This window comes from Callithrix jacchus, chromosome 4 (genome assembly GCF_049354715.1).
Source record: "Callithrix jacchus isolate 240 chromosome 4, calJac240_pri, whole genome shotgun sequence".
Lineage (NCBI taxonomy): Eukaryota > Metazoa > Chordata > Mammalia > Primates > Cebidae > Callithrix > Callithrix jacchus.
Genome location: NC_133505.1, coordinates 30,987,529 through 31,013,634, shown reverse-complemented (window position 1 = coordinate 31,013,634; position 26,106 = coordinate 30,987,529). Strand labels below are relative to the sequence as shown.

The 26,106-nt window shown below is 42.9% G+C and overlaps 1 protein-coding gene and 1 long non-coding RNA gene across 5 annotated transcripts in view; one reads left to right on the top strand and one right to left on the bottom strand.

Moving 5' to 3' along the window:
- EXOC2 (exocyst complex component 2) overlaps positions 1–961 on the bottom strand; it is a 227,262-nt gene extending 226,301 nt beyond the window's left edge. For 3 of the 4 annotated variants that reach the window (XM_078368461.1, XM_035295152.3, XM_054253781.2), the window contains exon 1: positions 852–961. The gene's annotated coding sequence lies outside the window, so the exon portion shown is untranslated. Of the gene's footprint in view, positions 1–124 lie in introns of all 4 variants that reach the window. The other variant, XM_054253780.2, reaches the window with a different exon arrangement.
- A 40-nt stretch (positions 962–1,001) lies between these two features.
- Positions 1,002–26,106, top strand: LOC144582055 (uncharacterized). Its single transcript, XR_013533857.1, has 3 exons — positions 1,002–1,465; positions 20,760–20,933; positions 22,317–26,106. It is a non-coding gene; the product is annotated as an uncharacterized LOC144582055 (long non-coding RNA).

The window sequence follows — 26,106 nt, the reverse complement described above, 5'->3', positions numbered from 1 at the left end:
GGCTAACTTAGAAAAATATTTAAGTGTCCCTTGTAAGTTTACTCACAAATTCACAAAGGCATCAAACTTAAAATTTCCCAGACTTATTAGTATGTTGACCTTTGGCAGATTAAAAATAACTTACTTCCATTCAAAGACGAGTTGTTTCAAGAACTGTTTCTTGGAACTAAGTGTTTATTTAAAAACCTTGGGATACAGCGTTATGCATCAGCAGGCTTCCAGACTGCTGCTGTGCGGATTTGGAGCCGTTGCGCAAGGCCTCAATGGCAGCTACAGCAGGAACTAAGGCTCTTTGCTCAAGCACTCTGAGCCGCCGCTCCTCTATCTGTAAAATGGGGTCACAGGCACCGTCTACCCAAGCGCGAGGATCAAGTCCGTGCACGCAAACGCTGACAACAGTGGCAGGCGCCTTTTAAGCGCTAAGGACAGCCAGAGCGGGATGCATTCCTAGGCAGACAGGTAAAACCTGCCTCCTGTTTGCTTTCCGAGAAATTATCAAATCTCAGAGTGGCAACTACGCACGGCGCGTGAGGGGTACAGTTCCGGCAGACGGGGCGCGGGGTTTGCCCTCTGCAGCCCACACGCTCCGCACCGGCGCAGGTGGGGACGGCAGGGCTGGGAACTGCGGGGATAGGCACAGAGCCCCGCTGGCGCCTGACAGCGGGGGTGGGGGCGGCGGGGCTGGGAACTGCACTGGGTCGCAGGGCCCCGCAGGTGACCGACGGCGCGGGTGGGCGCGGTTGTCCCTTCACAGCTGAGGCCTGGACGGACGCCGCCATCGGCCGCCTCCGCGCGGCTGACGTCCATGCCCCGCTGGCCTTCGGCCAGGCCCTCCATCCTCCCACACATACCTCCTGCCGGCCTGCAGCCCCCCACGGCAGGCAAAGACAGGACCGGGTGGGTCTCGCCGAAGGCTCCGCGACCGCCAGCTGCCGGCACCTCACTTCCGCCCGCCGCGAGCGCCGAGCGCGTAGATCCGCCGGGCAGTCGAGCGCCGAGTCGTCGATGGGAGGAGCCTCCCTGGGAGGGTAGAGGAGGGAGGGGACCCGCGCGGGTACGGGAGGTCAGCAGGGGCCGTGGGCGGTGGATGTAGGACTGCCTTGGATTCCGAGGGACCCAGCCGCCTGAATGGACACGAGTAGGAGGTTTTTGCTGGGAGTCTTTGCAGTGGCGGGAAATGGGGAGCGGCGAGGGAGAAAGAGAAGGATATAAACTCAGGGGGCGGGCCGTGTGCACCATCCATCCCCGAGCCCTCGGTGACCTCAAAGAGGCTGCGAGATGATAGTGCGTTTATGGGGCCACAGTTCACAACGATGGGCCCTGCACTGGGTCAGGGGACCGCTCCGGAACAGGGGGATGCATGGAATCAGAGGGCTGCACCAGGTCAGGAGGCCGTGCCGAGAGCAGAAGAAGCATCGGGTCAGGAGGATGCACTGGAGTGTGCATCCCCAGGGGGCCACACTGGGTAAGGAGGATGCACCAGCTCAAAGGGCTGCACTGGGTCAGAAGGATGCACTGAAGTCAGGGGACTCTACCAGGTCAGGGGCCGCATCAGGTCAAGAGGAGGCACTGGGGTCGGGGCGGGAGCAACATTGAGTCAGGAGCAACCCTGGGTCGGGAGGATGGATGGAGTCAGGAGGCTGCAGGGGTTTAGGGACTGCAGTGGGTCAGGGCGCCGCACCAGGTCAGAGGATGCGCAGAGTCGGAGAGATGCTGGGGATCGGGGATGCATGGAGTCGAGGGGATGCTTGGGTCGGCGGGATGCTCGGGGTCAGGGAGGGGATGCTCCAGGCTGGGGAAATGCACTGGGTCGGCAGGGGGGATACTCGGGGTCTGAGGAATGCACTGGTTAGGGGGGATGCTAAAGGGTCAGGGGGCTATGGCCAAGGAGGAAGGACAATCAGGAAAGTGGGGATCGCAGATTCTGGAAGCTAGATAGTTTCAGGAAGGAGGAATTGATTGACAATGTTCAGAAGTACTGTGAGGCCAAGACTCCAAAGACAACTGAGTTTGGCATATGCCAGTCATTGACATCCTTGACAAAAGCAGTTCAAAGGAGTGTGGGGAACCTACATCTCTCATCAGAGTGGACTGTGAAAAGAATATTAAGTGAAGTGGAAAAACGTGACTTTAGACAACCTGGGTTGGCAGATTTAGCAATAAAAATACAAATACCCAGTAACGTTGAATTTTCAGATAAACAACAAGTAATTTTTAGAGTAGGTATATTGCTAAACTAATGTAGCATGGGATATACATCTACCAAAACATTGTTTTAGTATTAGTGTAAATATGGCCCAAGTATTGCACAGGACATACGTATATTAAATTATTATCAATCTGAAATTCAAATAGATGTTCTGTATTTGTTTTTTTAGACAGAGTCTCACTCTGATGCCAGGCTGGAGTTCAGTGGTGTGATCTCAGTTCACTGCAACCTCTGCCTCCCAGGTTCAGGTGATTCTCCTGCCTCAGCCTCCCAAGTAGCTGGGACTACAGGCACGTGCCACCACACGTGGCTAATTTTTGTATTTTTGATAGAGATGGGGTTTCACCATGTTAGCCAGGATGGTCTCGATCTCCTGACCTCGTGATCCGCCCACCTTGGCCGCTGAAAGTGCTGGGATTACAGGCGTGAGCCACCGTGCCCGGCCCTGTTCTGTATTTTTATCTGGCTACTTTGACAACCACTTTGAGGAGTTTTGTGATAAAGGGAGCAGAGATATGGGGTAGTTGCTAGAGGAGCATGACATCAAGGAAAAAGTCTGTTTTAAGATGGGACCTATTAACCTAATGGATAAGGAGAGAACTGCTGATGCAGGAGAGAGAGGGAGCAACTGCAGAGCAAAGTCTTTGAAAAAAGTAAGAGAGGGTAGGACCTATTGCACAAGGGGCAGAAGTTGTCCTTAGAAAGGAGTTGGCAGAGTTGAGCTGTGTAGTAGGAGAGCAAGCAGAATGTGAAGCTACAGGTGTGGTGGGTTGGTAGCTATGGTGAGTGGAAAGTCAGAAAATACTCCTCTGATTGCTTCTATTTTATTCACAAAGGAACCAACAAGATCATCTATGAGCAGGGAGTAGGAGCAAGGGAGAATTGAGAAGGGATGAGATTGTTATCTTAGACATTGTAAGGCAAATTACTAAGGATATATAGTGAGACTGCCAGGGAGAGCAGACTGCCCACTTGGGATGTGTGGTCTTAAGTTTCAAATGGAAGCAGTCAACCTGCTTGTGTGTGTTTTGGCTGCTCTGGTGCAGGCAGGGAGTTAGTAGAAAATTAGTTGTAGCTGAGACTGGAGTTCGGCACAGAAGAAGGAGCAGGGAACAGAGGAGTTCAGGGTCTATGCAGAGAAATGACATTAGACAGAACCATGGAATTTAACCTGGTATGACAGGGTATTTAGATTGATTTTTCTGGTTATCCTGTAATTGGTCACTTGCACTGGGAAAGATCACAGATAACTAAGGTGACCACACGTTCCACTTTGCCTGGGATGACTCTGATTTGTGTCTGTAGTGATGGCTTCATTATTGAGTACCCCCGTTACTGTCAAAAGTATTCCTTTTAGACCCTATATGGTCACGCTAAAGTCTCCTCAGACTATAAAGGAACCCCCCAAGCAATTGGGTAAAACACCTCTTGGAGCTTATGAGGAATTCACTCAGCTGTTCTAATCTGGGTTAGTACTTGCTGGCCCAAGGTACCCATGAGCCTGTGCTTGCTGCTGTCAGAGTGGAACTGAGCATCAGTGCAGAATTTTGGCAGAACTGGGCTGCCCTCAGGATGATATGTGACCCAGAGTGTGTGCCGACTTTTGGTGCAAATTCCTAAAAGTAGGGGACCAGCTGGAGAAGCCAGTAACAGCTAGACAGAGAGGAGGGTGGCTGAGAAGCAGCTGTATAGCCCTCCTGTGGATTTCGCAGCCTCTCAGCCCAAGAACTCACACATGCCTCTCACACACATGCCCTTAGTCTTTGGCCCATCTATGTGTCTTATATGAATGCCTGCCTGACAGAAAGCCTCCACAGCAGGGCACAGAGCAAATGGGATGATTCAGCCAGGGTAGGTTAGGCTGTCTCTGCACAATGTCCATTCACAGGGTTGGAGGCTGCAGGGACCCACCCAACAAGGTAGGTCTAGATAGTGCCTCTGCCCTTTTCTTCAGCCACACAGGCTAATGGGCAGCCCATGGTATGGTGGCTGCCATCCCTCAGGAAGACCAAGCAGCTAGTTGGTAGCAAGTTGATTTCCATAGGCCCAGATGTGTCTTCTGTGTTTGGGTTTGTCTTCCTTGCCTGCAGAGACTTGGCAGGCATGACTCCCCAGTTGCTTACAGAATGTCTTGCTTTATCATCACAGAATTTCCCATAATATCACCTTGGACCAAGGACCCTTGTAAGAGCAAAAGGGGCAGACAATGGGGATGGGACCACAAGCTCCACTGGTTCCACCCGAGATCGCAGACCCCAAACTGCCACCATGATAGGACATCAGCATGGCCCCACAAAGGCACAGCGAAGGCTCCAGCAGTGTTGAAAGCTGAGCTGTGGGATGCAGTATGTATTCAGAACTTCATAGCAGTGTATGGTGCTGCATCCCCAGTAGCTAGAGGCCTGGCCCCTGGGATGTGCCAAAGATGCTCTCCCAGGTGACACAAGGTTCACTAAATCTAAAAGCCTCTCCTTATTTGGAGTTCTCATGCAGGCAACAAAATTTGGTCCTGGTTATGAGTAAGAAATGGGAGGGAGGATAATTTCTGGAAGGCAGGGGACTCCCTGGCATCTTTTCCTTGCTTGGTGATACCAGTAAACGAGCAATGCAGCAGCCCTGGCCTGATGAGGAATGGTAACCAAAGGCTCAGAGCTCACAGGGAAGAAGGTCTGGGTCACTTCATCAAGGAAGCAGCCTAGGCCACAGACCTGCTAGCTGCAGGTGAGGAGAACTGAGCCAAGTGATTAAAGAAGATGATGAAAATCACTATGGCCTTAGAACTAACTGCAGCAGTGGGCATTATAGCCCAACCTACTGACCTTCCCGAGGTGGGGTTTTTCCCTGAGTAAAGTATGCTGGACACCATCATGAGGAATCAGGGGCAGGACACAGATCTGTAGCAGTGGATCTGCTGTGCAAGGCAGGACAGTAGCAGAGGACATCAGTGCTCACCCAGATTCCCCCAGCTAAAGGCTGCTTCTGGGAACACCTGCATGTCTTTTTGTGCTTGACATATTTCTTCCTGGAGCAGGGCAAGCTGGAAGCCCTAGAGAGTTAATTCAGAGGCAGGCCTCAGCCAATGGCAGGCAAGGATTTAGTGTGTAAATTCCCTGGCGTAGCTCCTCGTGGCTGGGGTTAGCAGGGCATGCTCCGTTACATCGCAGTCTCAAGGAGGCTGCTCCAACCTCCCCTGGGGAAGTGCCCCAAAGTACACCTTTATTGGCCTCCCTACTCCCCTCCTGCTCTTTCCTGCTGTCACCTCCCAAGTGAATTGATAGCCCTAAGTCAGCTTCTGGGGGAATCCAGTCAAGGTTCTTATTATCACAGACTAAAAACAACCTATACTTACTATAATTCAATATATATTTGTTATTAGAGACAGGGTCTCACTCTGTCACCCAGGCTGGAGTGCAGTTATGAGATCCTATCTTACTGTAGCCTTGAACTCCTGGGCTTAAGGATCCTCCTCTTCAGCCTTCAGAGTAACTAGACTACAGATGCGTGCCACCATGCCTGGCTAATTTTTGTTGCTGTTTTTTGTAGAAATTGAGTCTCGCTATGCTGCCCAGGCTAGTCTTCAACTCCTGTGCTTAAGCAGTCCTCCCATAGCATGGGCCACCACACCGAGACTCAAGTATCACTGTGCTGAATTGCACACTTATTAGGGAAATATGTCCTGGAACAAAAAACAAGTGATGTGGAACCTAGCATGACTTCATTTTTCTCTTCTTGTTATCAGAGGATGTGTTGAAATACAGCCCTAGTATGCAATCACTTGACTGTCCCCAGCATCATCAATTATAAAGAGCAAGGAGGGAAGCTACAAAATGTGAATCTGAGGAGGCTTGGCAGCCGCAGTTGAAAAAAAAATAAAGTGAGAAATCCCTGGCAGTGGCACACCCCCTTCACAGTGAAACCGAACCCTCTGGGTCTCAGTGACATGCCGTTACCTAGGTTAGGAGATCCTGCCATTAAGCCAGGATGTATGGGCCTTGAGAACTAACAGATTTTTCCTGGATTAAAAAAATAACAAATAACACTGTATTCCTGAAACAAAAACACTCAAAAGAGGAAAGAGACTCTTTTGTTAATATAAAGAGGACTAGTGTTGTTTTCTTTCTTTTTTCTTATATTTCTGGTCCTAATTCCAAAGCCAGCTAGCAAACATGAGTGCAGTATATGCAGGAGTTGGCAGCAAAGAAAATCATTAAACCTAAAATTGCAGTGGTAGCTGTTGGAGCAATTGAATATCATTGCATAGCTTTGTGATTTAAATTCTGTCTCAGGTTTTGTTGACCTGGAGAGAAAGAATGATTTTGAAACATGAACCCCTTTGGAAACACTTAGTCTTTGGAAGTACTAGGAGAGACACAATTCCCTGTTTTTAGATTTGTGTGTGTGTGTTAACACCTTTTGTGTTCCGTACTGTATGGCACATCAGTGTGTAGTAACCATAATTAGTACAGAACCTAACCTCAAAGCTACTATAATTTGCTGGATCTTAGAAATCCTTTTTATTGAAGACTAATGACTATTTGGTCTACTGTTATTCAAAGGCTCTCAACTCCACGCTGGCAGATTCCTGCTTTATTCACTGTTGTATATACTGCAGAGCTTCCTAGCACAGTTATTCAATATTTCAGGCTGACCGTTCAGTAACAGCACTCACCATGACCTGTAAATAGAGTATTGTTTGTTTTCTAAAAATGTTTCTCTCCTCACTAGAATATAAAATTAACAAGAGGGATGCTGTAATGCTCATCCATGCCTCACATGTAATAGATGCTAAATAAATACATGTTGCCTCAAAAACAAAAGTAAAATAAGAATACTGTACATTATGATAGGGAAATAGGAAATAAAAGAATACAGTACAATATGATAGGAAATAGGGAAGATGCCTATTTCCAGTTGTCTAGTTCAAAATATGCTGAGTGGCCACCTAGACACAAAGTTATCAGCAAAATATGATACGTACACATACTGATGATAAAGAGAAGATTGAGATGTTTCACCAAATACCACCCAGCATTGCCACACTTTGCTGGAGTTTTTGTGTTTTAGGATCACAGGACAATTTGAAATTCTGCAGGACTGCAAGAGTTTCAACTCTGTTTTGGCGATTCCTGGATTGGACCCATTGGTTAAGGAAGCCCCTTACATCCTTTTGTTCTAACCTTCATCTCACTATGGTGTGCTCCTGGCAAATGCCTTTAAGTGAACTTAACCATCTTGATTTTTTTGTTGGCTTCAGAGCTTTTTATATTCAGAGCTCTGTATATCAAAAGTCCTCAAAATAGTCAAATGTCTCCAATCAATTTTACAGCAAAACAGAGCTCTGTGGTTTTCTATTTACTTGCTATTTGCATATTTTAATAAGAACATTGTAAATAAAGCTGGTTCTACAGCAAGGATATGGTATTATAATAGTGTTACTCCAAGCACATGGCCCTGCTGCCACCCAGCACAATCATGCAGATGTGTTTTGCACCTGTGTTTATATCTGGGCGTCTCTGGCAGTGGGTTGTGTCTGTAGGTGGTCCAGAAGGAAAGGAGAAATTGAGAAGAGGCACTCGCTGCCAGAGAGATATGAAAGCCCAGTGTCTGGAGAGAGGGAACAACTTAGTCAGAATGTGAAAATGTCTCTGCTTAGCAAGGACCAGGATCCTCTCCTAGTCCTGCCAGCCCTGCCCTGTGCTGCAGAGGGCAGGAATAACTTAATTATGTGCTTTTCTGTGAATAAGAATTTAGACCTCTTTATGTTCTAAATGAAGGATTTCTAACGGACCGCATGATAGCATTTTAACTTAAATGGCGAGCTGGAAGTGGGTGGTTGGCTTTTTGATTTGGGGTGGTTTGTTTTGTCTTGTCTTTTGGAATTCTCCATTTGAAGGCCTTTTTTATTCAGTAGGAACAAGGCCAATTTGCATTTTGTCAGTGATGTCAGCAGTCATATAAAAGACATGGAAAATAGCACCATCTTCCTCATTTTATCCACTGATGTTATGGTGTTCCATGTAGACTGAGTCTTAGGGCAGCAGCCACTGGCTTGCCACTTTGCACCTCTGCTGTCCAGGCATATCACCCCGTCTGGAGCAGAAGCTCTAGCCACAGCTGCACATCAGAGGAAGACATGGTACTGGCCTGTGTCTGGCCTTTGCTAAGGGTCTGGCCTTGCTGACACTCATTTATGAAAGCTTCCCACCACCCAGGAGCATCAGGATTGCCTTGCATATGAGCTGAGGTATAAACCTTATTTCTTTTTATCTAACATGACACAAATTTTATCTGAGGTTTTCATTGCTTGGCTAATACCTTGGTTTCACACAAACCCAATAAAAATTTTTTACTCCTTAAGAGAAGGTTTCTCACCCTCTGAGTGTGGTAGGTTTCCCCTAAGAAGTTACCTGAGCTGCGTTCTCCTTGCGGGCACACACTGTAATTTCTGAAGGTGATGGCACACATCAGAGTGCAGGGTATTGGCTCCAAATGCCCACCAGTCATGTCCTGGCTGCTCTCCAGTGGAGGTCTCAGATGTCTGTCCTGTCCCCTGCAGGTAGCTCCCTCCTGTAAGCTCATCTTTGTACTCTCTGTGGCACTAAAGGGCAAGGAGTACGTGCAAGATTAAAGATAATTTTCAGGACACACTTTAGCCAACAGTCTGAGCCTTTGTTTTTCCTCCCTGAGCCTTTGTAACAAAGATGAGAACATAGAACCTAGACAGTTAATTTGAGTATGAATTTATTTTTTCCCACCTGATGAAGAAAATAATAAAAATGTTTAGCAGTAAGAAACTAAAAACGAAGAAACAAAAATATCCACAGCCCCTGAAAAACTGAAGAGTTGACTATAGGACTGTTGGTTTAAAAAAAAATTGCATTAAAAATTCCGAACCCTACATTCTGGATCCTGCCTGCTACTGACCCTGATTGTTTGACTCTTGAGAGTTCCAGTTATCTCATCTGAAAAACAAGGTCGTTGGATAGGAGAAACTTAGAAATCCCTTTAAGCCCCAAATTCCCATGACCGCACTTTATTTTTTTTTTATTTTTTATTTGAGACGAGGCCTCACTCTGTCGCCAAGGCTGGAGTGCAGTGACACGATCTCAGCTGACTGCTATCTCTGCCTTCTGGGTTCAAGCAATTCTCCTGCCTCAGCCTCCAGAGTAGCTGGGACTATAGGTGCATACCACCATGCCTGGCTAATTTTTTGTATTTTTAGTGGAGATGGGTTTTCACCGTGTTAGTCAGAATGGTCTCTATCTTCTGAAGATAGAAGGCAGACACCTTGTGATCTGCCCACCTTGACCTCCCAACGTGCTAGGATAACAGGCATGAGCCACCAGGCCCAGCTGCACTTTTCAATAAACAACAATTCTCCCTGTGGGGAGCGCTGGGTAGGGCCGGCCGCCACATGAAACACCACATATTCTCACTCATAGGCGGGTGATGAAAAATGAGAACACATGGACACAGGGAGGGGAGTACTAAACACTGGGGTCTATTGGGGGGAAAAGGGGAGGGCCAGTGGGAGGGGGAGGTGGGGAGGGATAACCTGGGGAGAAATGCCAAATGTGGGTGAAGGAGAGAAAGGAAGCAAAACACACTGCCATGTGTGTACCTACGCAACTGTCTTGCATGCTCTGCTCATGTACCCCAAAACCTAAAATGCAATAAAAAAAAAAAAAAATTCTGCAGCAAGTCTTGGCTGAACTGTGGAGCCTTCTCTTCTGGCGACTTTATCTGGCCATCTGCGTAGAACAGGACATATGGGTGGTGTTAGGGGAGTTTTTCCAAATAACTCTGTATGCCAGCAACGGTAGTAGATCACACTAATTGTTCTGCTATTCAATTAAAGGGAATTTTTTTTCTTCCAGATGCTTCATTCTTTAAATGTGTTACCTATAGAGCAATCCATTTTAAACTGGGAATTTGTTTCCTTTGACTGACCTTAAAGCAGATTGCTGGTACTTTTCTGTCTCTATAACTTTTTGCTCGCCTGTCCTTTTCACTTCCACACTTCCCCAACAGCTCCTGCCCTGTGAACTACTAACTTTGCTTTTTTGTGCTTGGCTAGGTTACAGACATAGAAAGCCAAACCACAGGTTTGATGTGAAGTATAGTGATAAAGAAGAAAGCAATATAATGTTAAATACGTGGGTTGCATTTTCAATTTTGCGTTTTTATTAAATTCCTCTTTTTCCATAAAGTAATTCTCCCTGAGCTAGGCCACATTTTTTCTGACCCCAGATACGTGGGTCTGTGTTGATTTGAAATATTGTTATGGTTTATGTGTGTATTTGATAGAATGCATATTCATTCCACTAACATTCATTAGAACTCAAATGAATGCACAGACATGAATGATAGATTTAAACACACGTGTCTGCTTTCCTTCTGATAAACAATAGCTTTTCAGGACTCTGTAGACTAGTGAGGATTCCCAACAAAGTTTTATTTGAGAACAAATGGAGAGTCTCTCTTCAGTTACATAATTAGAATTAAATCCTATAAAGGCATATACCCTCAAGGGATGGTAAACCTTTTTGCAGACTTCATTTTGTGAAAGAAAATGCTAGTGATTGCTGTTTGTTCCTACACATCCTTTTGTTTCGGATATGTACAAATATAAATGTTTCTGCTGTTAAGTGGCCTCCTGCTTGCGAGCATGTATTTGTTAAAACACGTTGAGAAGAAAGTTTTCATTTTTTAGGAAAATCAGCTTGAACTAGAATTTATAGACCATTTTTTCCTTGGCAACAATGCTGGATTGCTTCACAGCACTTGTCCTTCCGCTGCCTGAGTGGAATGATGACCAGGCGGCACTGTGTGGCAAGGCACGATGCTGATTAGTATCCAGAAAAACAGTCCTGAACGCCATGTAGCTTTCTAAGCTCTTGCTTTACATAAATATGCTGGTAACTACTGACTCTTAAGTTTTGGCAGCGATTTTGCTAGTAAACATATTTTCAGGCCAGAAATTCTACAATGTAAAGTAGAATATTGCCCCTTTCCCCAGCCAAAAAAAGAATGAAATGCATGGCTATATCAGCCCTTGCCCCTCAAATGGGTTTTGGCATGCTTTAAGAGAAATAAAATGTAAATTAATTCTCAAAGAATTGAGGATGCTCTTCCAGAAAGAGACAAGTCAGCTTCCCACATCAAACAGAGGGGAGTCTTTCACATATTTAGTCCATCTTCTATTTACAGAGTTTTCACATTGCTTTGTTTTCTTGGTTGACAACAATTCAATAATTCTTTTCTTTAAAGCTGTCTAAGAAATCTGTTTCGCTGATCCAACGGGCAGTGTTGTAGAGAGCACTTACACTGACGATTTATTTTCACACAGATTGTCTAGCCCCTAATTCAGAGAGGTCTTCTGTATATGTACATTGGAGTAATTTAAGCTCAACTATTTTTAAGTCAACAAATATTGACATTTGCCTGTTACACTCCAGCATTGTTCTTCTTTCTACATCTTCTTTCTTGCTTTCTATAAATTACGCTAATCCACTATTAAAGCACAAATACAATAATAAAAATTATTATTGCAATATTGATTTTTCAAAAGCAAAATAAGAAAAACACATTTTGAATGATGGGAGGTGCAGACAATAAGTAGAAACTCCGGGTTTGTCTTCTTTTTTTTTTTGTACCCAGGTCTTGCCTGTTCAGCGTTCACAACTGGGATTGATACAAGTCAGTTACCTAAGAAAATCTGTTGGACAAAATAGCCATTAAAACAAAATAGCCACTAAAACTCTGAAGAATCTGTCTTTCCTGCTCATTTTTCAAGCACAGTTTATCATATTTAAATCAGCAAATTTCTAGTGGGACTGATTAAAGGGCTGTCAGGCTTATGTGTAGATACAGTTATATAAGCAGTATTTGAGGGCAGAAATTGTTGCAAGGCACAAGCTAGTGTCACAACTAACCTTTTTACAGTGCAAGGATGAATAAACTCACGACTTCAAAATGTTATGCCCCATCTGTTAATTTTTCCATCTTTTAATGTAAACTTATTTATACTGGAAAAATATATATTACAAATCACATTATATGTGTACATTTCACATGTACATTATTGAGACCTCTATTGGAAATATGTAGAAATACTATGTAGGCATTTTTAAGTTTCAGGTGATAAGTATACAGTTAAATACACATCATGATGACTATTTTTGTAAAATGACAATAGTAAATTATTCAAATGTGTTTGAAATCTGTATGTATATCCTGATTAGGAATCTAATGACTACATATTAAAGTGTTAAATTATTAGAATGTTATTTTTCACAACATTTAATGAACCTAAAGAATTTAGAATACCGACCTTATAAAACATAATTATAGAATGCAGGTCGTATTTCCATGGAATCAAGGCTTTCTGCTTTATTCAGTGAAATTTCATGTTTTCTTAGCTTACAAACTAATAGCAACATCAATTTAACTTTTATAAACCTAAGTGCCTTTACATTTTAAAGTAGAAATTAGACTATTTTCCACTGTAGAACCAATTTTGTGATGGAAAAACATATCATTTAGTGAAGTACTTCCACAAAGTCTTAGCAATCTACTTATTTAAATATGAAATAACTAAATATACAAACATCTAGTAATTTTGATCTTTTGCTGACATCCTTTTGAACTTATGCTGGCATCCTTTTTGCATATCTGTAATATATTATTAATAAATTGCTAATATATAATTTAAAATAGTTTCCAACTGCTGAGGAGCACTTACAGATGAAAGCCTTCTTTCATGTATAAAAATTATGGGAGTCCCAGATGTGAAAACTTCCATCTATTTTTGGTTATGGACACACCCCAAGTTCTCCTCAGGCCATGGTAAACATAATACACAGAGATCCTAATGGCCAGTCGAGGAATGCCTACGTTCAGGAGCACTGAGTAGATGGTGGCCACCAGAACATTCTACAAGGTTGAAGTGAGCATTTCAGTCTGCAGATGAGGGTGGTGATAGACATCAATTAGGAAATTGATGTCAATTAAAAAATTCCTTTTGCATGAAAAATTTATCTTCAATTTATAGGATTGATTATTATTCCTGTGACTTTTTATTTCCTGAAAGTCACACTTCAATGTTAAGAAGAAAGTTTACAAAACCAAAAATGACTGACAGCAGGCAAGTAAGAACTATTAGTTAACTGATCAAAAAAAAGATGAGTGAAAGTGGACAGAGAAGAAAATTGACAATAAACTGATTATAAGTTTCTGTGTCCCTTCCTCCCTTTTTCTTTCTAGCCTGCATATTATTTTATTTTTTAACAAAACACATTTTCTAGGAAAACTAGAAGGTTTTTCTTCTGAAACAGTAACAAATAACTTCTGTGACTATGTCATTTTAGCTTTCAACTCTTGGTGAAGCTAAAGGCAGTGGCATATTAAGGCAGGTCACCAGTCACTTTTCCCTGCTCAAGGAGCCTCCCACCTCGTCCGTGGGCAAGCCTCACCTGGCAGGTAGCTAAGGGTGGGCTGTGGGTCATTACCCACCACTGTCCTCCACACACATCCACACGTGTACACATGCAAGCACACATGTACATGTGCACACCCATCCCTACAGTCACACATCTACACTCGCATGATACACACATGCACATATGCAAGCACACATATGCACATGCACACACCTACACTCAGGTACACACAAATGCAAACATGCACACCCAACCACATCCACGCATACATCCACACATCCGTGCATACACGTACACAGGCACACACTCTTACAACCCCACACTCACATGCATATACACATAGATGCGTACACACACCCACATACATCCACACATCCACATTCACGTCCACACCCACACACACTATTAAGATTGAAAAAGTGAATTTGGAGGTAGCAGCTACTAATAAGCGTTGCAGTGAGCTAACTCAGGACAGATACCACTGGAAATCACAATGGTGGGTGTCAGGAACTCAGGGGAAGCAGCTGTGGTGGGCGGGGGGACGGGTGTCCAGGCCTTTAGGATGTTTAGATTGCATTGCGTCTTAGCCTTGTTTTAACCTACCTTGCATCATTCTGTCTCATCAATCATAATTTAAATGTTTGTTTTCTCTTCATCTCTTTGATCTTTTCTGTAAATTGAGGTCTTTGACAGAATTTTATATAAAAAGAATGCTGACAGCGGCATTTAAATTTAAAAAAATTTTCTGATTAATACATTTCTTTTTTGTGGCTGAACCACTCATAGGAGGATTGTTCACTAGTCCTTTGCTTTCAACAACTCTTAAGATCATTTGCGGATTGTGTAACTGGAGAATTGTGTTTGGGCGGGTTTGGGCTTCCTGGCCACAAGGCATCTTCTCTCCCATCATGGAGTAAGGTGACCGTCTCTGTGCTGTCCGATCCGCAGGCCTGATGGTCTGAGAGGTACCTTGCTCTCTTAGTTATAGTACTTCTTTTGGCATCTGTTACGAGAAAGTGTTCAGAAGGACCCATGTTTTTTCCCAAGAAAAAGAAATCAGGAACTTGGTGTATTTTGCCTGGTGCTTTAGATAAACTAATCCAAATCAGGTGAGTTGTCTCTTGTTTACAGTTGAAAGTCAGACAGCGAAAGCTGATACATAGATCCAATAATTCTGTTATCCCACATGGTACATAGAGTCCAACTTTCTGTCTAAGTCGTTAAGTTTCAGGGGAAAGCAAAGATGAGAAGCTAGCTCATACTTCGCTTTCCTGTTTTGTTTTGGGTTTTTTGCGCACCATTCAATAACCTTGTCCCTCCTGGGTGTGCTCTGCAGGTGGTGGCCCATCCTCTGCCATATAAATCCTCCAGCCTAGACTTCGCATTTTTGTAAGGGATAGTTTTGAAATTTCAGGAATTAATTGCTTTTGGGCAATGCCTAGATCCAGCTGTGAATTGAGTCTGTGCACAAATTGTAAAACATGCTCTGTACTCACTCATCTCTGTTGAAAGGAAATGGCAGCTCCTTGCCATACCAGGAAAGGGTAAGTCACAAGAAGTGATTTTGCTCTCGTTTCTTCTGTGACGTACATTTCTTTGAAAAACATTTTAGTTTTGCTATTTGACACCCCAGAAGGGAAACCATCAGTCATGCTAAAATTTATTGTTAACCTTAGCAAAGGGGAAATCATAGTGGAAAATATTAGAGAGGTATAATTTTTATTTTTTGAGACTTGATACAAACAGTAAAACATGCCTTTCCCCATATCTGTTCAGACTTATCTACAAAAACCCAAGCAGCCAAATGGACTATAACCCAGGTGTCATTTATTTTCTTAGGATATAATTTAATATAACAAGACAGAATCAGCCAAACATACACTACCAGGAAAAAAAAAAAATGACATGGCCATGAATAGTGTGATTTGCATTTAACCTTTTAATTTAGAAAGGCTAAATGAAAAGAAACGATGCTAAATAAAATATATTTTAATCTACCAAGTGAATGAATGCTTTCTAGCTTGTTTTCTAAACTGCTCAGGAGAGTGGAGGAAGTGCAGGCATCCTCCTCTGTACTGGATTAAATGTTCTGCAGGACCATCCAAGGTTAAGTCTCTTCTTTATTTAAACTGCAACACATTTCTTATCTTTCATACTTGGTTCTATTACCGTGTGTATATTTTTAATATAACAAACTTATTTTCCTTTATCTTTTTCTTGTTTAGTTTAATATACTTTTTAAACAAGCGAACCTCAGAGAATTATTACGATTCCCAATTACATATGTAAAAATACTTTCATAGTCTATGAAGACCTGTAAGAATATAAAGTGTTGCCATTATTATATGCACAGCATATCTTATAATTCTGATTTCACGTGCATGATCAGCATCATGCGGAAAACCCTAATTATGTTATTTAGCTCACACGGGTATATTCAAAATAAGTGCTTCCTCTTGGCAATATTTGCACAGTCCGAGCAGATTTTTCCCCTCTTTGACACCTTTAATTTTACGGCAAAATATGTATGAAAAAAATTCTATTTATGAATTACAGTGAGGCATTAATATGTTTTCTCACCCAAGAAGTCAGATACCTTTACATGATTTTTTTAATGTAAAGATAAAATTCGATTATTTGACAATTTAGTGCTATCGCCACTTTATAAAAAGTAAATAAAAATAGAAAATTTATACCATTAATTTTTTGATGAATATGTTCAGATGAGGTTTCTTTTCTTTCTCACATCAGTTGCCCAAATGATAGATCCAATGTTTTTCCAGCTGTGTACTTTCAGCTCACAGACATGGCCACCTTTTGCTCCACAGAAATGTCTTGTTTTCCGTTTCGAGGTAAATTGATGCACAATTACCATGCTCATCAATTACACCAGTGGCAGAAATGCATGTAAACCAAGAGAAAGTAGCTCTCAAGATTAAGAAAATGACCTAGCTTCAGTCTCATTTTAAAGATAGAAAAATGCAAATGTATTTGCCTTTCAATGGACATATTTTCAGGGAATTGAATTAAAGTAATCATTTTTGATAACTAAGTCTATTAAATGTGTACATATTTTCAACCATTCTAAATCTTTTTAAAAATATATTTCATGCAAAATGCATCAGATGTTAACAATTCATTCTCTCTGTATTTGTTTAGAAATTAAAGATGCATACATCCAAGATGAAATCAAAAGTCATTTTTAAGGTGTAAATTATCTAAGCCAGGTATATAAATTTAATTTTTGCCAAAATTGTGTTTTTACACAAATCCTTTTGAAACAGAGCCTTCTCTGAATGTTAGTCAATACAGAATTTATAGCAATGGTAGATAATTAGCGCGACATGGTATAGCATCTGAGAAAATAAAATATTTCACTATCAACTTTCATATTCCTAACAAAAAATGCTGGTGCAACACAGGCATTTTGAAATTTGTATGAAACCCCAGTGCTACGGTGATGAAGCAAGCTCCTTTTTAATTTTAGTTTTTTAAATTTTATTCTGACCAAAAAATAGAACCAGATCATTTTATGATGATTTTAGACACTCAGCGTCAATTGTTCAATTGTACCAAATAACTTTTCATATTACCTCCTGTTTATCTTTTACTTTTCATAGCAACTGAGCACATCACTGTGTTTCCCCTTTTCCCTGAAGAAGTAAACTTGTCTTTTTAGTTTCATGAAAAAAGCAGGCATCTCTGGTGGCTTATATTTAGTTACAATTTATACAGGCAGGACTGCAAGTCAAACCCGGGACAGTTTTTTTCTGTTGTGTGTTTGCGTGCTGATCGGGACTGGCTTTTCTTCTTATTGTTGTAGTTTGAAATTGAAAGGCTGCACTGCTGAGAAAATACCATGAAAATATAACCCACTGCATTCCAGGAAAATAAATAAGCAAGGCCACCCAAATTTTCAATTAGTGCTCCTGCAGAATGCAGGAAATGGCAAGAGATCCGTCCAAGGCACCCTAGGCCGGGTCGTGGGTAGGGAGCAGGGAATAAGGCTGGGAGGGGACACAGGCACAGTGTGAAGATGGCCCGTCTCCAAGGAAAACTGCATGCTAATAGTCTGAGCTGGCTTCCTGGATCAGCCTGGCCGGGCTGTATGTTCCAACCAAGGGTATGGCTGTACTTCAGGGCAGGATGCTGCTTGGCGAAGTGACACTTGAGAGTTCCAGTGGCATTTCCCATCTTACACGATAAGCTTGATCAGCATTCCCCATAACCCTCCTCCCTATGGGAAACATCAACCACCTGAAACACCGGTGTTCTGATCAGTTGGAGAAAAGGATTAAAAGCTTTTGATTTAAAGTGTTAGGCCTAAGAGTCAATGTTTCCGAAGTGGTGGGTATGCCTTGCTAACATGCCCTAGCTGACCGGGGAAGCCACTGGCCATAAGGCAGAGAGGCACAGGGCTGTCTTCCCTCTCAGAGTGAGTGTCAGGAAAGAAGCCAGGTCTTCCAGGGGGCTGACAAGACAAGGTGCACAGACCACTTCCCTCAGTTGTGTTTCTCCGAAATGTTCAAATCACTGGTGTGATGGGAGCACTTGAAAGCCGAAAAGGGGTAGATGAAAACAAAGGATTCTTCAGGGAACATGTATACAAAGTCCTGCTTCGCCTCACTTGCTTTCTGTTTCACTTCTCAGATCACAGCGTTTGCAGCTTTCCAGCCCATCAGGGTGAACTTAAGTCAAGGCAGGAAGGGAAAACTAGGTTGGGTTTTTGGGCAGCACGGTGGCATCCCAGCTTGTAAAACAGACGGCCACGATTCTTTGGGATGCTTTTATCTCTTCTGAGCCTAAATCTTTTTTACCTCTAAAACCAGGCTAAATTTTTTGATCCCCTTTATGTTGCATTGGCAAACAGGAAGTAAATGTACACATTGTATTTATTCTTGCAACCAAGAAATGAACTGATTGAGTAGTTAGTGCGGACCACAGTTGCAAAGGAAGGAAACTCACTAGCAATCTCTCTAAGCTGTGATTATGTGGGCAAGAGGTATGGCCTGGGTAAAGAGAAGATGAATAGGCATTGCTCCAGCCAAACAGCAAATATGTAATTCAAATGATGCTTTGTAATTATTCAAAGAGCAATTCTGTGTATTTGTGGAAATCATGGGAGAGATATTTTAAAAATTCTTATCACTTCACAAAGGTAGAATGAATGGGAACCAAAGCACTGACTGTATATTTCTTCCTAGCCAGCTTCTTCCAGTGGAGCACATTTTCTTGGCAAATGGAGTATTTTTTTCGGGCAAAAAGGCTATCATTTCCTTTTCACAGTAAAATCAGGAATTTCATTTTTGTACAATACTGCAGCATTTCCTATCATTGAATTCCAGTGGATTGGGTGTGTGTTCTTTACCTAGTTTTCCAAAACAAAGCAAGGAACAGAAAAAAAAAAAAGTCTCTTTCCATTTGCAATAGTTTCAAAATATATATGGTTCTAGATTTTATAAGTTAAGAAATTTCCAGCCGCAGTGAAATCAAGAACAGTGATCTGCTGTTATCTGCTGTCCATCCCAGGTCAGCTCTGGAGGAATGACCGGCAGAGCATGGGCAGCTGCGGCCTGCCAGCCATTCCCTGTGGCCCTCAGGTGCCGCTGTCTGTCTGCTTCTCTTCTTGTCTTCTGTCTTTTCACCACCAGACCCACAGCTCTCAATGTTTGTTAGCATCTTCTATTTATCAAAGTGGCTTCCAGAAAATTATCTAATCAGTTCACACCAATGTAAGTTATTCGTAGGGTTTAACTTATTTATTCAGCAAATGTGCAAATGTTTCCAAGAACCCTGCTTGTTGAGGTCTCTGAGAAAAATAGAAATGATGCTGGCACCTGATAAAATACCAAAATACATCACCACCCTGTAAGGCTTTGGGCTCAGTGTCAGAGCTGGAAGGGACCTTGATACCACACAGGGCCAAACCTCTGATTTCATAGATGAGAAAGTTAAGGCCTACAACCAGTCAGTGGCATGAGCATATTTCCAATAAAACTCAACGGAGACCTGCTGGTCTCTCTGGTGCTCTCTCTGAATTGCTTCAACATCCAAATCTTTCTCACATGTGTGGTAGATGAAATTGCTGTTAAAATATTCACTGACCCTCTGACAGGCTTCTCCCACTGAGGGAAATGATACACCCTCACCCAACTAATGTCGGCCTTGACCGTGACTTGCTTTGACAGTGGAATGAATGACCCGTGCCATGGCACGACAGAAGTTATCTGCCTTTTTTTTTTTTTTTTATTTAATTTTACTATTTATTTATTTAGAGATGGAGTTTCACTCTTGTTACACAGGTTGGAGTGCAATGGCGCGATCTCGGCTCACTGCAACCTCCACCTCCTGGGTTCAGGCAATTCTCCCGTCTCAGCCTCCTGAGTAGCTGGGATTACAGGCATGCACCACCATGCCCAGCTAATTTTTTGTATTTTTAGTAGAGATGGGGTTTCACCATGTTGACCAGGATGGTCTCAATCTCTTGACCTTGTGATCCACCCGCCTTGGCCTCCCAAAGTGCTGGGATTACAGGCTTGAGCCACCGCGCCTTGCCTTTAATTTTATTTAATTTAATTTTTTTATTGTGCTTTAAGTTCTGGGGTACATGTGCAAATCATGCACCATTGTTGCATAGGTACACACATGGCAACGTGGTTTGCTGCCTCCATCCCCCCTTCACTTACATCTGGCATTTCTTCCCATGTTATCCCTCCCCAACCTCCCCAGCCCACCACTGTCCCTCTCTTGCCCCCCACAACAGATCACAGCAGGTGATACTCCCCTCCCTCTGTCCATGTGTTCTTATTGTTCATCACCTGCCTGTGAGTAAGAACATGCAGTGTTTGATTTTCTGTTCTTGTGTCAGTTTGCTGAGAACTATGGTTTCCAGATTCATCCATGTCCCTACAAAGGACACAAACTCATCATTTTTTATGGCTACATAGTATTCCATGGTGTATATGTGCCACATTTTCCTTGTCCAGTCTATCATCATCATCACTGATTATTAGAGAAATGCAAATCAAAACCACATTGAGATACCACCTCACGCTGGTTAGAATGGCGATCATTAAAAAAATCTGCCTTTGTTTTTTTTTTCTTCCAAGACAGCTACATGAATCTGGATAAAGCCTGCTTCTTCAGCCGCAGCAAAGATGGATGTAATAGGAGTGAGAGCCACCTCTGTTGCATGAAGCCCCTGGGGTTTTAGAGCTGCTTGTAACTGCAGCCTGACACAGCCTCAGCAGACTAATACATTACAGTATCTCCAAACAGAGCAGGTATTGTTCCATCCTGTACAGTTTAACCTTAATTAGGACCCTCATGTGCAGTATGATCCTAACTTGGGTTCATGGATGGGAGACGCCTATGTACTGTGCTACAAGGCTCCACGGACAGTCTGGTCTCTTCGGAGGCTGGATGTGGGCAGAGAGGGGCAGACCTAGAAAGCCGCGGACTCCGCTGTCCTGGAGTGGCCAGGTCCACCCACAGCTTGAAGGCTTTCATTTGAAATTCAGGGCCCCAACTTAGCTGCCCAGGTGGGAGAGATTTTACAAAAAAAAAAAAAAAAAGAAGATATGCTTTTTTTCTTTCTATATTTGGTTATTTGAAATAGCCTCAACCTGAGCCACGTGTTCCTAAAGAAAAAATCAGAAAAAATAGCCATGACATAGACTAGAAGGGAATGCATTTATGAGAAAGCAGGAAAGCAGGCTCAGGGCATACAGAGCTTATGGGATCCAGAGTCTTCTTGGAAACGGCTTGTCTACTGGACTTTGAAGAATGAGTAAGAATTTGACATTCAGAGATAGCAGGAAACGACCATTTGTGGTAAGGGCTCTTTGTGATCAGAGACATAAGAACAGAAAGGCCTGGAATGTTTCAGAAAGTTGGTAGTGCAGTTTTTATGACTTTTCCAGGAACATGTTCCTCTTCACAGAAGAAAAAGCCTTAACTGAGAGAATTTAATTGCTAACTATACAATTATGTTTACTAGGGTAGGCCAAGTATTTTTTTTTTCTGTTTTTGTTTTATGAAGGAGAGGAGGTTGCTCTGAATCACCACACATGTGTCTAGCTAGTCTTTGGCTTAGAGCATTTTGGCTTATAGCGTTTTACTGATATTTTGGCACTAATCATGTATGAGGATCACTCATCCGCTTTTATCTGTGTTCTCTATCCTGGACATGGAGCTACTCAAGGGCAGGGTGAGTGTCTTGCTGAACTGTTATCCTGAAACTGAACTGGGAATGTGACAAATGCTTATTGAGGAATAAATCAGTAAATATGGTCAGCCTGCCTCAATCTTAAAATTTATGCCAATTTCTGAAGTGAAGGAATTATACGCCTGTCTTCAATATGTAGAAAAATTAGAATCACCATGATTCGCCTCACACGTGTAATGGCCTATCCTGAACAGGGAGTCAAATGTTTTCCTTTAGAAGAGGGTTCACAGCTGTGCTGTGCATCTTCCTGTTTTATTCTTAACTGTGGGTGCCTTTGCAAATCCATTTGTGACTAAATTCACAAAAATTTAGTCACAAAAAAAAAGAGAAGCAGCAATATGTAATTGTCCTTTGAAATTGATTTGCAAACCATTGTTTATTTCAGCTTAGTGTTTTAAAATGACATTCACAATAATGGGACTGTCTCTTCCTGCCCCAGCTCATTCTGCGGTCCATGCATGTTTCTGAATCATACAGCTGAGCGATAATCCTCAGAAACCCAGGACAGCTGTCCATGGAAGGACATACTCTTCTGGAAGGATCTCTCCACTGGACAACTTACAGCTGGTGGGAATTACCTGTGCCATGGTAATATGGAAAAACCCACACCAGTCAGGATGCGATGACTGTCTAGTTGAATATAGTTTTTCAAAAGAGGTAATTAATTTATTAGCACAAGATGGCCAGAATGATTTATAGAAATAAAATAAATAGATACTGCATACAAATAAGTATCTATTGTTAATGTCGTCAGTGGAGGGAGTGTAGACTTGCATAAACAGATGGAAAATGGGCTGTGGATCCATGGGGCTGGTGCTTAGATCCTAGTTCTGCTCGTATTGCCTTGGGAAAATTAACCACTCTGTTTCAGTTTTTTTGAATGTGCTTGATGGAGATAATGTTTCTATTTGTCTGCATCGTGGTGCATGGCACAAGTTGGTACTCCTTAAATATTTGTTTCCTTTTCTTTTTCCATCATAGATAAGTATTTGTTATGTGCTATAAGAAATTATTACTCATGATGATTACTTGATTATTTTTGATGGACTTAATTTTTTACTTTTGATGATATTTTAAATTATTACATAATCAGTTGCCTTTGATCATGACTGTATTTGGTAAATACAAAATACTTGCTGTTCCTTCTGTGAGCAGTGCTGTCGGTGCAGTGCTGATATTCACCGGCATGGTGCTTGCCCAGGGCTTTCCTCTTTCCTTCCCACCCCTTACATCTCCTCCCTCCCACCATCCTCCTGATGAAATACATTCCCAAACTATAGCCTGTTTAGAGGTTGTGGCATATGGCCATCTTCAATATAGCAGTCCACTCTGAATTTAAATTTGTCACCATTTTCCTTAGAGGGAATGAGAAGGAAAATGAATTTAATTTAGTATAAAAAATAAACATTTCTGGGCACTGGAAATGTCTGTGGTGTTTTAAGAGCTGTTATCATTAATCAGTCAAGCATGTTTACCCAGACCCAGGATTGCTTATGAAACTGAACCGCATACCCGGAGCCCTTCAATGAGAGATGGCCACCAAAAGCAGAGGCAGAGAGTGTGAGTCCCGGTCATCATCACAGGCCCCAGCTGCTCACAGGGGTGGTGTGTGTCAGAGCTGCTCCTCATGGCTGAAAGGAGGTGACACAAAGCAGTGGTTGGAAGTATTGCAAAGCACCACGTGTACTATTGTTACCTTGTGGCTCTCCAGTTTTGGCCAAAGTATTTTCTTGTGGTTACACTTTTAATAGTTTATCCTGTTACAAATTTCAAAGGCAACATCATCTGCATGAATTCTTTTCATGCCAGTTGTAAAACAGCCATGATAATTATTATCATTAAGTAATTCTTACCACACGAAAGGGAGCATGGCATCTGCCTGGGAGGGAAGGTTATTTAGGAGCTAACAAAGCCAGGATGCAGGTGGGCAGCACTTGCAGTCCACGCTGAAATGAGCTGAGTCCCAGTTGGGAAGAGCTGGTGTGCGTGCCACTTGAGTGTGTACCTCCACTGCCCACAAGACACTTCCTTTAGAAACGAAGGCAAAAAGGAAGCCCAATATATAAAATGTGAAATCACTTCATTCATCCAATACATGTGTATTGAGCTCTAATTATGTGCTTGGCACAGGTCGAGGCTCTAGTGAGGAACATGAAACGAGGCAGCGCTCGCTCCTCCCATCCAGGTAGGACAGGCATTCCACAACAAGAGAGCAATACTGAACACATGTGTATTTAACATACTGCCCAATGGAGCAGCATTCTACCGAGAAAGCAGAGAACAAGGGGAAGAGATAAAGGCTGACTGGCAGGCAGGGGGCCTATTTCACATGGAGTCACAGGACACATCTGAGGGAGATGACGTTTGGGAAGAGACCTATTCTGAGGGAGATGACATTTAGGAAGAGACCTATTCTGAGGGAGATGACGTTTGGGAAGAGACCTAATCGAGGAAGATGATGTTTGTGAAGAGACCTAATGAAGTAAGTTGGGAGAATTTAGGGGAGGAGGGAAGTGTTCTGAGTGGAAAGGACCAGCAAGTGCAAAGGTCCTGAGGCATACACGAGCATGATCCAGGAAGAGCAAAGTGGTCCTCCAGGCAACCACAGAAAGAGAGGGCAAGAGTGGTGGGGTGGAGGTCGATGAGCTCTGCAGGAAGCAGATCAGGGTGGGCCCCATGGGCTGCGCAGTGAGGAATTTGGGTGGAATTCTGGGATTGTGATGGGCAGAAGAGAGGATGATATGATTTGAGTGTGTAGAGATTGGCTACAGGGTTGCAAGAGTCTGAAACATGGAGAAGAATTTGCAGGCATTTGTGTTAGCCTAGGCCTGCAATGGTGATGTCTTGGAAAGGAGTGGAGGCAGATGTGAGAAGCAGGTGCATTTGAGCTGTGCCTTGCATGTAGAACTGGGGGCCTTGCCGATGGAGTGAATGTGGGGAGGGTGAGAAAAAATAGAACTATTACAGCATAGGGCTTAGGAGCAAAGGCTTTGGTGCCTATGTTTGCTCAAGTCCTGTCTTTGATCCTTACTAGCTGTGTAAATTTGGATGAGGTATTTAACCTGTCTGTGCTCATCTGTAAAATGGGGGAGTGGTCATAGTATCTCCTTTGACTGGGGATTGTAAGTGTGCATGGGAGACATACACACATGCACACACACACACACACATGTGTTTAGAACAGAATCTGGCCTCTAATAAGAATATATGTATCAGTAATTGTTATTATTAGTGAATTAAGAAATTAGGTGAATTTGGTGCCATTTACTGAGATGGAGAAGAAGTTTTCCTGCCCTCTAAAATGATCCTATGTGCTCAACATGAATGTGCACAATAAATAAGACATCTGTAGTAGCAGTGAAAAGCAATCAAACAAATCATGCAATTTTGGAAATCCTCACTAATGCTTCTTAACCTGTCCCTTCCTTTATGGATGGAATTGTGTCTCGTCAGCATTCACATGTTGAAGTATGTGATCGTATGTGGAGATGCGGCCTGTAAGGAGGGGACTGAGGTTAAATGAGGTTGGAAGGGTGGGGCCCTGGTCCAACAAGACTGATGTCCTTAGAAGAAGAGAGAGAGGCATGTGGGCCATGGGAGGACACAGCAAGGAGGTGCCATCTGCAAGACAAGGAGAGGTCTCAGAAGAAACCAACATGCCGATCTTGATCTTGGATTTCTGACTGCAGCCTCTGGAACTGAAAACCATGTTGTTTAAACCAACCTGTCTTTTGTACTTTGTCACAGCAGCTGGAACTGACTGATACACTTAACCCCACATATTTGATCGATGCTACCTCCATGACCTCTCTTGAATCTCTTTTCTCTCCAGCAGCCCCACTGTTGGTGCCCTCATTCAAGTGCTCACCACCTTCTTCCTGTACCATGAGAAAAGTCTTCATACTGGTTCCACGTCTGCCCTAATCAACCCATTCCTTACACTCTTTCCAAGTCATCTGTCAAGAATAGAATTAACTGGAGTCAGAGCTTCCCTCTAAGGCACTTCACCTGTTGGAGAACTGGAGAAAATTTGAAGAGGATGCTCACTATGGGCGCAAGTTCTTAAGCACCACAGGAGTATTGAAAGTCAGAAACAAGCTGTAAACCCAGAGACGTGTTGGGAAGAGTGAGTGGCAGCAGCCACAGCAGTGAGCTGGTCACTTGGCCAGGCACAGGAAGTGGAATTTATTCATTCATTGATTTGCTTAATAATATTGAATAAGCAGAAA